The sequence below is a fragment of the Triticum urartu genome, chromosome 5 (assembly GCF_003073215.2).
Source record: "Triticum urartu cultivar G1812 chromosome 5, Tu2.1, whole genome shotgun sequence".
Lineage (NCBI taxonomy): Eukaryota > Viridiplantae > Streptophyta > Magnoliopsida > Poales > Poaceae > Triticum > Triticum urartu.
Genome location: NC_053026.1, coordinates 301,149,513 through 301,164,848, shown reverse-complemented (window position 1 = coordinate 301,164,848; position 15,336 = coordinate 301,149,513).

Genomic DNA, 15,336 nt, shown 5'->3' with positions numbered 1-15,336 from the left:
GTACTTCGCAGATCAAAATGCCAATCCAGCTTTTGTTCTGTTCTACCTTGGAGTATTACCCCCTTTATGTCATGATTGTCATGAGAATTGCACCATCTCTCATGAATTTTTGACGCAGTGATACTTCTCGCCATCATTATTCATTCCTCGGTCTCCGTGTTGTTGTGACCGGAATGCCGACAAGTGAACCATGATGTGTGAAATCAATACTCCTAGCAACCCAGTTGCTTGGTAGTTAATGGACAATAATTTCATTCTTAGCGTGTTGGTTATTCAATCATCATTCTAAAATTAATCGTGCTACCTAGTCCTTATTTCCGGTGCACTCTTCGATCAATGAGTTAGGATTATTCAATCCCTTACTCTTCTGATCATGTCGTCTTGCCTTGAAAAGCAAGATTGTTCTCGAGCTTAGAGACATATCGGTGGCTCGTGATTTTCCGGATATCTTCATGGGAGTATCACCAGGTCGTCCCCTGACCGATATGTTGAGTTTGTGATCAAGTTGGTTTTCCAATAAACCACTCTTTCTCCAAGAATCTGTGTGGGATACCCCTGAGCTAGTTGGTTAAGCGAAACAACAACTTGGAGAGTTGGAAGATAAAAGCTTAATCCACTTAGTTCATCACTAAGGGTTATCTTTGTGTTTGTGTGTGTGTTGAAGAAAGATGATATCTCCATCGATTGGTCCTCGTGATCAGTTGTTGGATCTATTGCCTTGTCAAAACATTGACTTGAGTATGGACTTTCGTCAAGTCAAATCAGAACCAACGATGTTCGTAATGTTGTCTTACTCGTGGTTGATCCCTCGAGCATACACCATTACATCTTTTGATCTAACCAATGCTATCACCGTGTTCACATGATGGTGGAAGTCCAGTGATATGGAAATTCCGATGAGTTGTTGCTGAGTCCATCAACAGCATTTTGTCTCCTCCATGACTCGTGTTGAACCTCCAGCTAGCATTGGAAAATTGTGTAAGCATTTTCTTCATGCCCCATTCATGAAGTATCTGTCTGGATGGAAGAAGTGACTTCCTCTGGTTCACGTGCAATCGGTGCAAGTTGCCGCCATGAGTTTGAGAAAGATTTGTTTTGCCTCCTCTGGAATCATCCCAAATCATTCATGCATATGTGCGAAGTATTCTGTGGTTTGATACTTGCAACCTTCATTCTATATGTGTCCCTAGCACACCAAGCCACTGATTGATTTGTTCAAGGAGAAGAAGTTCCTTTTTAAGAGCTAACCTGGGCTTAATCAAGGACTTCGTTATCCGCAATGATGGTTTCCCACCTGAACTTGGTAGTATTTTATTGTAAGACTACTCTGTGGTCATGCTTGTCTTGGACAACATGTTCACATGTGTGTAGCAGAACCAGCTCATGTTTTGGAGCTTGCTATCGTAGTTCATCTCCCGAGAGTCTCGCAACGTTATCTCGTTGACTTGTGTTGCAACCATTCTTTTCTAGACATCATGTCTGAAAAATCCTGTTACCAGCCAGATCTGAATCTCAGGCAGATATGATGGCTGGAACATTTCCAAGATCTATGATGTAGGTCCCGACGAGGTTGATGTTCTGGCCGACACACCTAGACGGAAGATCTATTATTGTAGCATCTTGACTGGTCAATTTCACCATCTTCTCCGTGAGGATCTTGTGTGACTTATTTTAGAAGTTGTTCCTTAGGGATTCTTGTGCTATTGGTATTCCTCGATTATGCTATACCATTCAAATGGTGGAATTGCTCTCGACTGTTGAGTTATCTCCCAGTTACCAGAATCATTCCCAACATTTGCATTTTGTTCCCAGTTTGCACCTCAGTAGTTGTTGTTCAGGATCATCTTCAAAGTGGACTTACCATGGGTCCCATCCATTTCCGATGATAAGCAAAATCATCCATTGCGTTGTCTTCAACAAGGGAGTCCACATCATCCTTTCTAGTCCAAGTATGTCATTCTCTTGAACTCCTGCAAATGATCGATTGTGATTGCCTTAGGCTGGTATAAAGAGTTTCAATGATCTATGGATCAAAAGTAATTCTTTTTGCCACTTAATGGAATAATCCTACGAGTCACCTCCTCTAGGGTGCCACATTATGGAATCATGGTAGTTATCTCCTCGCTACTTTGAACCCATCCGCCATCTTCTTAAGCGTGGAATAGTTGCCTACCAAATCGAACTTCACCATCTGTTACTATCCATCCATCTTGATGTATGTTTTGTGTCCCAACTCAAGAGTTGTTTCAGCGTCTCGCTCCACGAGTTGATCCTGAGTTGTTCGATCTTCGATAAGATCAATCCTTCTAGAGTTTTCCCTTTCCTCTCATTGTCATGTTAGTTGAAGATCTCAAAAGCAAGGATGTCAAGATCGACATGATGCAATGAATCAACATCTTCGAGAAGGGCAATCGGATCGTGAAGATTCTTTATTGGTGTTCCCTCTGTCTTCTTACCCCACATCTTGAATCTCGGGACGAGATCCTTGTTTAGCGGGGGTGAGTTGCCACAGCCCTAGCTTAGCCTTTGCTTGTCCTTGCATGATCATCATGTCATCATGTCTAAATTTCATTAAAGTTGAAATGGGGATGACCAACCCTAGCACCAAATTTAAATCAAATAGTTTCAATTTTAAAAAAAACATTTTCAAGAAACCAGAATGCTCTTTAGAAAAGTTCATCATTTTTGAATTGGTCTAGAACCTCTGACAAAAATGGTGCACACCTTTTTAGGTCATTCTAGGATTTTTGAATTAAATCATAAGTATTTGCATTTGGACATTTAAATCCTATAAATAATTTTAAATGTCCAAATAATCTTGAAAGTATTTTAAGGTTGTTGGAAATAATCCAAACATATGCCACAATTATTTTCAGGATTTTACAAAATGAATTAGTATTTTTACTAATTCAAAACAGAGAAATAAAATAGAAAACAGAAACCAAAATAGGAAAAAAAACAGAGAAGGAGAAAACTTTCCTGGCCTTACCTGCGGCCCAGCAAGCCGGCCCAGCCCAGCTGGCCCCTGCCAGTCGTCCCGTACCTCGGCCAATAGGCAAAGGCAAGGCAGCGAGCGCACGCGCCCGGGCGGCCACCTCCTGATTCGCCGTGTCGACGCCTCCTTCCTCCCAACCCCGCGCCCAGGAGACGTGGACGAGGCCGTGCTGATCCCCGTTCTTCCCTGGCCATTTTCCCCCTCTCCTTCCTCCTTCTTCGCCCGAACAGAGAGCCCCGCCGGCCACCGTAGAGAGTAGCTCACCGCCGACGTGGTCACTGGCCTCCCCTCGCCTCCCCACCTTGCGTGAGAGCTCCGCCTCTCTGTTCTCTTCCTCATAGCCGAGCCGCACGACACCGGGAGCCTCGTACCGTCGTCCTCGCCCGCTTCTTCAACCCTCGGCCGTGAAGATCTCCGGCGACCTTACACCATCGTCAGTGCATCCCCGACCTCCCCCTCGCGCTCGTTAGCCTCGCTGTGAGCCTCCGCACCGAACCCCTCTCTTCCCTCTGCTGATTTCATCCTCTAACCGCGGGCTCCGTCTAGCCCGAGAGCTCGTCGTCGCCGACCATGGCGCCGTCGCGGCTACAGGCGCCGTAGCTTGAACCTGAGCTTGTAATCGTGCTCGGGATGATCTCAGGGGACTAAAACACCCCCTAGCTATCCTTCCCATGCCCCGTAGTGGTCGCCCATGCCATCACCGAACTCCGGCCGCCGCCTAGCTCCCCGCCGCCGCCTACTCCGGCCATACCAGGCTCCGCCGTCTGCCCTGCTGGATGCGCCGCACTCACCGCTGCCATTAGACGCAAACGGTGAGGCAAATGGTCGCCCGTAGCTCAATCCCGAGCGAACGCCGCCACGGTTTGAGGTCGCCGCCGGCCAAACTCCGGCAAGCTGACGTGGCGGATTAGATTAGTACTAATTACGCCATTAGGCTAACCTTAGGACAATGACATATGGGCCCCACGCCCTAATTAACCCCGGTTTTATTTTCTGTTTAGTTTAGATTAATCCAGCGGGACCCACGCGTCACAGTTGACCCTGCTGATGTGGTCGTTGACCTCGCCCACCTGTCAGCGAGCTAAACAGCCCCGGGCCACTGACGTGTGGCCCCACACGTCAGGTTTGACCTGGCCAGTCATAGTTGACTTGCTGACATCACAGTGACATCATGCTGATGCAGTAATCCTTTTCTGGAATTTAAATAAATTTTAAATGATTTATTTATTTCAGGAAATAGCCAAAACTTCTAAAAATCATAGAAATTCAACTGTAACTCCAAATGAAATAATTTATATATGAAAAATTATCAGAAAAATCCAATCTATTCATTTATGCTACTTTCATGCATGATCAACCAACCTATACCCATTGTATAAGTGAAAACATGATAATGGCATTTTAAATGCTAAATATGGAGTTTGCATATGAACCCTTGGTCCATATGGACTTCATTTAAATTGTTGCTAGATGCATTAGTGAAAATCATAACATTATTGACATGTCACATTCATGCATCATATTGTTGCATTGCATTGATTGTGTTTCCTCTCTGTTGCCGGTGTTTGTCCCCTCTCAATAGATGACGTTCCGATAAATTGATCGATGACACTGATGAAGAACTATACTGTCTTCAGAAGTGCCAGGCAAGCAAAAACCCCTTGTTCATTCCGATACAATCCCACTCCCTCGCTCCTGCTCTCTTTTACTGCATTAGGGCAACACCGATTCAACTGTTACATGCTGCGGTAGTTGAACCCCTTTTCCTCTGCATGACCTGTCATTGCCACAGTAAATAGATGAAACCCACTAGCATGAGTAGGAGTTGTTTGAGCCCTGATGTGCCTACTCATCCATGCTTGTTTGTCATGCCTGCTACTGCTTAGAGTTGAGTCAGGTCTGATTCATCGGGGATGCATTAGAATGTGGTGAACATGTCCTACTGTGTGTGAGCTAAGTGTGTGAACACGACTTGGTAAAGGTAGCGGTGAGAGGCCATGTAGGAGTACATGGTGGGTTGTCTCATTGCATCCGTCCTCAGGAACTGAGTTCTGTGTTTGTGATCCATGAAAAGTTACTACCACACTTTGGGTTCCGGCAACTCGGCCCCTCTGGGCTTATTAATCAACTCAATCTCTGTCCAGGAGTTGCAACTAGTTTCTGTTTGTAGGATATGTGTTGGTGGCCGTGCGTAGCGCTGACCCTAGGGGTGGGCTATGATGCGGTAGATACACTATGGCACACATCATTTGGGGACGTGAGCGACACCTCGGCCGGATCTCCTTGCGGATGGAACCCGAATAGGCGATAAACCTGGACATGGTGAATATGTGGACTCGTGTGCGCCACCTCAAAAGAGTTGCTTGCAGTCGTAGTTCAGGTTAGCCACTGAGTCAAAGCTGGCTTGCTGCAGTTAAACTCCACCACCACCCCCTTGTTGATACCGATGCATATGTAGTTTAGTTCTGATGTAAGTCTTGCTGAGTACCTTTGTACTCACGTTTGCTTAATTTATGTTTTGCAGAGAGACTTCAGTCTCGCTAGTAGTTCCGCGTGGACTTCGACGTTTAGCTTGATACCTCAGCTACGATCTTGTGCCCTCGGCAGGATCTGGTAGATAGTCAGGCTTCTAGCCTTCTTCCATTTGTAGTTGTCTGTACTCAGACAAGTTAAGCTTCCGCATGTGCTTGTTGCTTGTATGCTCTGTATGTTGGGTCATGAGACCCATGTTTGTAATATCTCGCTCTTCGGAGCCTAATGAATAAATACCTGAGTCGTAGAGTCTTGTTGTGATGCCATGTTGTATGTACTCATATCGGGCATATTGTGTGTATGGTTGAAATGCTTGGTATGAGTGGGATCCAACAATCTAGTTGTTTATCCTTGGCAGCCTATCATATGGGGAAATGTAGTATAGTGCTTTCTGAGCGATAGTAGTCCGCTATAGCCCAGTTCACCGGAGTCCTGCTAGCCCAGCACTACTGCTCAGGACACTTGACTGGCCGGCATGTGTTTCACTTCGTTCCTGTGTCTGTCCCTTCGGGGAAATGTCACGCGGTGACATCCGGAGTCCTGCCTAGCCTGCTACAGCCCGGGTTACCGGAGTCCTCTTAGCCCAGTGCTACAGCCCGGATTCACACGCTGTTGACCGACATGCTCGAGGTTGATTCATGTATGCCTGTCCCCATGGGTTAGTGCCGCTTTGGGTTCACGACTAGCCATGTCGGCCCGGGTTCTTTGTCATATGGATGCTAGCGACACTATCATATACGTGAGCCAAAAGGCGCAAACGGTCCCGGGCCAGGTAAGGTGGCTCCCGTGGGAATACCGTGCGTGAGGCCACAAAGTGATATGATGTGTTACATGGTAGATCGGTGTGACCCAGGATCGGGGTCCTGACACCAACACCTCGCACCCACGCGTGTGCGTGTACGACAGAAACCCGCAAACCTCCGTGCATCGCTTGGCCCCGACCATCCACCGAACCGGAACACCCCGATATTTTCCCCACCCTCGCTTCTACCACGGTTTTTTCCGTCATGGACGGCCCAAAGAAGGTCATGCAACTGCGTCTCCATCCCGCCCAGGACGAAAAGCCCATTTTCTGTCATGATTTTTTATCATAGAAGTAGGAGCCCACCACATCTATCATGATGCCGGGTTTTGTCACAATTATCGTCATAGAAGTGTCATAAGTATGACAAAAAAAATTTGTTCGGCCCAAAATGTCACGGATGTGTCTTTTTTTTGTAGTGATGATCGTTTAGTTTGTTGCTATTGCTTTCTCCATAACTATACATGTTCCTATGACTATGAGATCATGCAAGTCCCAAATACCGGAGGAACACTTTGTGTGCTACCAAATGTCACAACGTAACTAGGTGATTATAAAGGTGCTCTACAGGTGTCTCCGATGGTGTTTGTTGAGTTGGCATGGATCAAGATTAGGATTTGTCACTCCGATTGTCGGAGAGGTATCTCTGGGACCTCTCGGTAATGTACATCACAATAAGCCTTGCAAGCAATGTAGCTAATGAGTTAGTTACAAGACATAGCATTACGGAACGAGTAAAGAGACTTGCCAGTAACGAGCTTGAACTAGGTATTGAGATACCGACGATCGAATCTCGGGCAAGTTGTTACCGATGACAAAGGGAACAACGTATGTTGTTATGCGGTTTGACCGATAAAGATCTTTGTAGAATATGTAGGAACCAATATGAGCATCCAGGTTCCACTATTGGTTATTGACCAGAGATGAGTCTCGGTCATGTCTACATAGTTCTCGAACCCGTAGGGTCCGAACGCTTAACGTTCGGTGATGATCGGTTATGAGTTTATGTGTTTTGATGTACCAAAGGTAGTTCGGAGTCCCGAATATGATCACGGGAATGACGAGGAGTCTCAAAATGGTCGAGACATAAAGATCGATATATTAGACGGCTATATTTAGACACCGGAAGTGTTCCGGGTGATTTCAGAGAAAACCAGAGTGCCGGAGGGGTTACCGAAACCCCACGGGGAAGTATTGGGCCTTAGTGGGCCTTAGGGGAGAGAGAGGGCAGCAGCCCAGGAGGTGGCGCCCCCCCAAGGGGAGTCCGAATAGGACTAGGGGAGGGGGCGCGGCCCCTCTTTCCCTCTCCCTCTCCCTCTCTTTCCTTCCCCCTTCCTCCTTCCTAGTAGGACTAGGAAAGGATGAATCCTACTCCTACTAGGAGGAGGATTCCTCCTCGCCTTGGGCGCCACTAGGGCCAGCCAGCCTCCCCCTTGCTCCTTTATATACGGGGGCAGGGGGCACCCTAGAACACACAAGTTGATTGTTCCAAGCCGTGTGCGGTGCCCCCCTCCACCATAATCTACCTTGGTCATATTGTAGCGGTGCTTAGGCGAAGCCCTGTTCCGGTAGCACCATCATCACGCCGTCGTGCTGACGAAGCTCTCCGTCGAAGCTCTACTGGATCGTGAGTTCGCGGGACGTCACCGAGCCGAACATGTGCAGATCGCGGAGGTGTCGTACCTTCGGTGCTGGGATCGGTCGATCATGAAGACGTACGACTACATCAACCACGTTGTCATAACTCTTCCGCTTACGGTCTACGAGGGTACGTAGACGATACTCTCCCCTCTCGTTGCTATGCATCACCATGATCTTGCGTGTGCGTAGGAATTTTTTTGAAATTACTACGTTCCCAACATGTGTAACTTTGACCTCATCACCCACGAGTAAACTTATGATCGAAGTCATTCCACACACTTCATTTTTACAAAGCTTTTTGCCAGTAAACGCCCATGATTTGTCCCTCTTCTAGCCGACGCGTGGCCAAACTAGCCGGGAAGGAAGCTTGCACGGTAAACAGTGCGGTAGTGCGGGAACAGGCTCACCGACGATACATTTGGCGCCTCTTCGAGCCCACGCGTGCAGTGCACTCTTGCCGCGGAGAAGTACAAGGTGGTCAGGTTCGACCTCAAGTACACCCACGCTCGTGTCGGGTCTCGTCCCAAGGTCGCCGTCACCCAGATGTGCGTGCGCCACCATGTCCTCGTCTACCACTACTGCCTGGCCACAAGGCCTTGCGAGCATTTCGCCAGGTTTGTCAATAGCCCCCACTACATGTTCGCTACGGTGGACATCACCAACGATGTAAATGCGCTCGAGAATTCGGGCATCGCCTACCAGAATCTTGTCGACATCCAGGGCCAATACAAGATCTGGGGCAGCAGGAGCATGAGGAGGACTCACTGGTTCACCTCGCCGAGGCCATCATCGACCCCTACTACAGAGACATAAAGGATGCGTGCAACAAGAACAAGCGTGCCTGGCACTCGGCCTGGATGGAGAAACTCGACAAAGCTCACGTCGTGTACGCGACCAAGGAGGTGTACACGAGCTATGACATGTACAGGTGGATCGTTGACATGAGGAAGTGCCTCCTTCCCTAAAACGGCCAGGGATCCATCCGGAAGCAGAGCAATGGCAAGCCTCGTCGCAATAATAAGTAGATGATTAGATCATCATTTCTCCTACTTTAGTATGCATGTAATTTCTTACTTTGGTGTGTGGAAATGTTATGTGTGCAGTCACTTGTGTAATTGTATCCTTAATTTTGTTATGCAATGTTGTCTTTTTAAGTATATGCGTTGATGCTCTGTAGACAGAGCGTAGATGTTGTGCGGACAAAGAAAATCACATCGCATGCGGACTGAACAATGGAACCCGTCGATGATGTTTTCATCAATCACTCACAATTGTATACCAGCAATCGTTTGCTCACAACACACGCGGCTTGTTAGCAGTAATCATCTGTGTTGTTATTGGTCTTCGCACACGTTTACGATTGCAGACCTATTTGCCTCGTATCACACACATCTTGTTCATTTGAACCGTTTCTTCTCTCATGTCTCAACGCAAACAGTTCATCCGAGTGAACCACATGCCATATATCGCACACACCTTTGATCTGGATGACCGTTTCTTTTGTGTTGCCTAATCACAAATAGTTCATCCGAGTGAACCGTATGCTGTACATCGCACACACCTTGATCTGGCTGCCCGTTTCTTTTGTTCCTCCTCATCGCAACTAGTTAATTGAGATGAAATGTATGCCCTGCATCGCACACGCAACTAAATATGAACCGTGTTTGATGCATCCTCCATTGCAAACGTTTTGCACCTTTTTTGAAAGTTTTTTACACCGCCGTTTGCGATTATGGCATCGCACACAGTTTCGTTGAAGGGTCTCTGATCGTAGTGTCGCGTTAGCAGCAACCTGCAGTAGTGATCGATCCTTCAGTGATCCAACTACAGAAATCTCAATGGAAGCACCAATGTCAGTGTCAAAACCGGCGGATCTTGGGTAGGGGGTCTCGAGCTGTGGATCTTTGATCAATGGGGAATAAGGGACTAGGGACACAATGCTTACCCAGGTCCATGCCCTCTCTAAGAGGTAAAACCCAATATCCTGCTTGATTATATTGCTTGTGTATATGAGGATTACAGAGTCGATCTACCATGAGATCAGATGAACTAAACCTGGACTAGTAGGATGATGGTTGTTGTTCTAGCCTCTACAGACTAAACCCTCTGGTTTATATAGACACCAGGGGTACTAGGGCTACATATGGTCGGTTACTAGAAAGTAATAAACACGCTGAATCTTCTGATCTTCACTTGGAGGACACACCAAGGCACCAAAAAGCTTCCTGTCCGGATATGGGATCTCCTAATAGTTCGGCCTCCTAGTACTGGCAACGCGGCTCAATAGTCTAACCCACAAGGAACAAGCCGGCAGGCCGAGGACCCCCTAATCCAGGACTCCCTCGGTGGGGACCCTTGCCTTGCTCCTCGGCTGTGAGCTTTCCGGCATGTTTAATTAGCCAACAGTTACGGTTGGTGTGGTTGGCGGGCTTATCTGGGGTGCTGTGGATCTGGTAGGGTCTATCCAGGATCTTGTCCAGCACGGTCGGGCCATCCTAGTTCCCTTTAGAGAGCTTCTTCCGCTGTCCAGATTTCGAGTTGATGAATCCAGCATTTACTGTCATATCATTGGCCTCGCCGCCGTTGTGCCGGTGCTTGTTCTTGTTGCATCGTGGTTTCCCGTTCCCGTCACGGACTTTGGAGGTGCCAGGTTCATCTGTGTGGTTGCTTCTATGAGATAACCAGCTGTCTTCGCCCGCGCAGAAGCAGGTCTTGAGAGAGGTAAAGGCCGACATGGTTATTGGTTTTTCTTGGCTGAGCTGGCGTGCTAGCCATTCGTCCCTAATGATGTGCTTGAATGCAGCAATTGCCTCAGCGTCTGGACAGTCAACGATCTAGTTCTTCTTAGTCAAGAACTAATTCCAAAATTGTCGGGCTGATTCCCCGGGCTGTTGGACGACGTGCCTTAAGTCATCGGCGTCTGGTGGCTGAACATACGTCCCTTGAAAGTTAGCTCCGAATGCGTCTTCAACCTCTTCCCAGCTTCTTATGGAGTTCTCAGGGAGGCTGTTCAACCAGTGCCTTGCCGGTCCTTTTAGCTTGAGTGACAGGTATTTCATGGCGTGGAGGTCATCTCCTTGAGCCATATGGATGTCGAGAAGGAAATCTTCGATCCACATGGCTGGGTCCGTTGTCCCATCGTATTATTTGATATTTACGGGTTTAAACCCTTCGGGGAACTGGTGATGCATCACCCCGTCTGTGAAACACATTGGGTGAGCGGCACCCCTAACCCGGGACATGTCATGCCAAAGATCAGTTGTCATCCAAGCACGGTGTTGCTCCCGGGCTCTGTCCTTTCTCTCACGCCAGGCTTGATATCTATCCCGTCCAGTGGGAGTGTGCCCTCTAGAATAGTAAATGGATCTTGTTTTGTCTGCTTTCGCAGTTAGGTCGTGCCATAGGTCATATGGACCATTTGGTTGTATTGTCTCCTGGCCTCTCCGAAGAGGGACTGCAGGTGGATTTTTAGCTTCTCCAGTCGTCCTGTCCCATCCTCAAGGGGGTGGTCTGCCTGGTTGGCCTGAGTGTATCTAGGGGGTATGCGATCAAGGGCCTCATCGTCAAATTGTGGCAGCATGCGCCATTTTTAGTAGCTTTTGGTTTGGTCCTGCCACTGGTTGCTAAAGCCTTCTTCGGTTGCCAAGACCACCATCCACCTGTCGTTGAGGGTGTTCTGCTCGGCTTTTAGCTGCTTCTTCTTCTTCAAGCTTCGGGCGGTGGCTATGAGTTGTTGCTTGAACCGTTCTTGTTCAAGAGGGTCTTCAGGGACAAGGACTTCCTCGGCTCCAAGGCTTTCGTCATCTTCGAAAAGAGGGAGGTAGTTGCTATCTTTGGAGTCATTGAGGCTCTCGGGGTCATCGAGGCCCTCGAGGTCATCCTGGTCCTCATGTCCTTCCAAGCCATTAGGTTGTTGTTCTGGGGTGACGCGGTCGCCGAGGTTTTCTATGTTGTCTGGGATATCATTTTCTCCGGTGCCCGTGTTGCTTTCCCTGCCCTTTCGCCCTCTGGATCGCCTGCGCTGACGCATGCATTTGGGTGGCTCCTCACCGGGCTTATCACCACCCTTCCTGGTGGTGCCATCCCCATTATTTCCAGGGGTGCCATCGTCCCTCTTCTCGAGGGTTTCCACCATATATACATTGTAGGTGGAGGTGGTTGTCCACCTCTAGTAGTGGGGGTGGTAGGGGAGGGCGCGGCATGGGTCATGGCGTCGACATCTTCATCCATGTCGCCGTACTCCTCGGAAGCGTAGTCCAACATGTCACTTAAATCCATGACAATTGCTACTAAGTGGTTGATGGGTGGGACGTAAAACTTCATGCGGCTTACGTCAAGCTCGATCTGATCATAGACCAAGGACAAGCCATCTGTGATGCTCATTATCAGGATCTGATCTAACGCCTCGTTTAATAGCGAGAGGTCGGATGGTTGATACGTCCATTTTGCATCATGCTTTTATATCGATATTTATTGCATTATGGGTTGTTATTACACATTATGTCACAACACTTATGCATATTCTCTATTATTTTACAAGGTTTGCATGAAGAGGGAGAATGCCGGCAGTTGGAATTCTGGGATAAAAGGAGCAAATATTAGAGACCTATTCTGCACAACTCCAAAAGTCATGAAACTCCACGGAAGTAAGTTTTGGAATATATAAAAAATATTGGGAAAATAAAGCACCAGAGGGGGCCACCCACCATTCATGAGGGTGGGGCGCGCCCTACCCCCTGGGCGCCCCCTGCCTCGTGGGCCCCCTGGCAGGCCTCCGGTGCCCATCTTCTGCTATATGAAGTCTTTTGCCCTAGAAAAAATAAGAAGGAAGCTTTTGGGATGAAGCGCCGCCGTCTCAAGGTGGAACCTTGGCAGAACCAATCTAGGGCTCCGGCGGAGCTGTTCTGCCGGGGAAACATCCCTCCGGGAGGGGGAAATCATCACCATCGTCATCACCATTGATCCTCTCATCGGGAGGGGGTCAATCTTCATCAACATCTTCACCAGCACCATCTCATCTCAAACCCTAGTTCATCTCTTGTATCCAATCTTTGTCTCAAAACCTCAGATTGGTACATGTGGGTTGCTAGTAGTGTTGATTACTCCTTGTAGTTGATGCTAGTTGGTTTATTTGGTAGAAGATTATATGTTCAGATCCTTTATGCATATTAATACCCCTCTGATTATGAACATGACTATGATTTGTGAGTAGTTACGTTTGTTCCCGAGGACATGGCAGAAGTCTTGCTATAAGTAGTCATGTGAATCCGGTATTCGTTCGATATTTTGATGAAATGTATGTTCTCTCCTCTAGTGGTGTCATGTGAACGTCGACTACATGACACTTCACCATTGTTTGGGCCTAGGGGAAGGCATTGGGAAGTAATAAGTAGATGATGGGTTGCTAGAGTGACAGAAGCTTAAACCATAGTTTATGTGTTGCTTCATAAGGGACTGATTTGGATCCATATGTTTCATGCTATGGTTAGGTTTACCTAAATACTTATTTTATAGTTGCGGATGCTTGCAAGAGGGGTTAATCATAAGTGGGATGCTTGTCCAATGAAGGGAAGTACCCAAGCACCATTCCACCCACATATCAAATTATCAAAGTAACGAACGCAAATCATATGAGCGTGATGAAAACTAGCTTGACGATAATTCCCATGTGTCCTCGGGAGCGCTTTCCTTTATATAAGAGTTTGTCCAGGCTTGTCCTTTGCTACAAAAAGGATTGGGCCACCTTGCTGCACCTTTTTTACTTTTATTACTTGTTACCCGTTACGAATTACCTTATCACAAAACTATATGTTACCGATAATTTCAGTGCTTGCAGAGAATACCTTACTGAAAACCGCTTGTCATTTCCTTCTGCTCCTCGTTGGGTTCGACACTCTTACTTATCGAAAGGACTACGATAGATCCCCTACACTTGTGGGTCATCAAGACTCTTTTCTGGCGCCGTTGCCGGGGAGTGAAGCGCCTTTGGTAGGTGGAATTTGGTAAGGAACAATTTATATAGTGTGCTAAAATTTACTGTCACTTGTTACTATGGAAAGTAATCCTCTGAGGGGCTTGTTCGGGGTATCTTCACCCCGACTAGTAGAGAAAAGAGTTGCTCCTCAACCTACCGAACCTACTGAAAATGTTTGCTTTGAAATTCCTTCAGGTATGATAGAGAAACTGCTAGCTAATCCTTTTACATGAGATGGAACATTGCATCCCGATTTGCACCTAATCTATGTGGATGAAGTTTGTGGATTATTTAAGCTTGCAGGTATGCCCGAGGATGTTATCAAGAAGAAGGTCTTCCCTTTATCTTTGAAGGGAAAGGCATTGACATGGTTTAGGCTATGCGATGATATTGGATCATGGAACTACAACTGATTGAAATTGGAATTTCATCAGAAGTTTTATCCTATGCATCTGGTTCATCGTGATCGTAATTATATATATAATTTTTAGCCTCGCGAAGGAGAAAGCATCGCTCAAGATTGGGGGAGGCTTAAGTAAATGTTATATTCATTCCACAATCATGAGCTCTCAAGAGAAATTATTATTCAAAAAATTTATGCTCGGCTTTATCTCAATAATCACTCCATGCTCGATACTTCTTGTACTGGTTCTTTTATGATGAAGACTATTGAATTCAAATGGCATTTATTGGAAAGAATTAAACGCAAATCTGAAGATTGGGAACTCGACGAAGGTAAGGAGTCAGGTACAACACCTAAGTTTGATTGTGTTAAATCTTTTATGGATACCAATGCTTTTCGCGAATTTAGCACTAAATATGGACTTGACTCTGAGATAGTAGCTTCTTTCTGTGAATCCTTTGCTACTCATATTGATCTCCCTAAGGAGAAGTGGTTTAAATATCATACTCCTATTGAAGTAAAATTAGTTGAACCTATTAAAGTTGAAGAAAATACTATCACTTATAATGTTGATCATATTGTTCCTACTACTTATATTGAGAAACCACCTTTCCCTATTAGAATAAAGGATCAGGCTAAAGCTTCAACTGTGGTCAACAAAAGTAATATTAGAACACCCAAACCCGCTGAGCAAATTAAAGTTGAACCTAGTATTGCTATGGTTAAAGATCTCATGGTTGATAATATTGATGGGCATGTTATTTACTTCTGTGATGAAGCTGCTAGAATTGCTAAACCCGATACTAAAGATAAAAATAGACCTGTTGTTGGCATGCCTGTTGTTTCTGTTAAAATAGGAGATCACTGTTATCATGGCTTATGTGATATGGGTGCTAGTGTCAGTGCAATACCTTATACCTTATATGAAGAAATTATGCATGATATTGCACCTACTGAGATATAAGATATTAATGTTACTATTAAGCTTG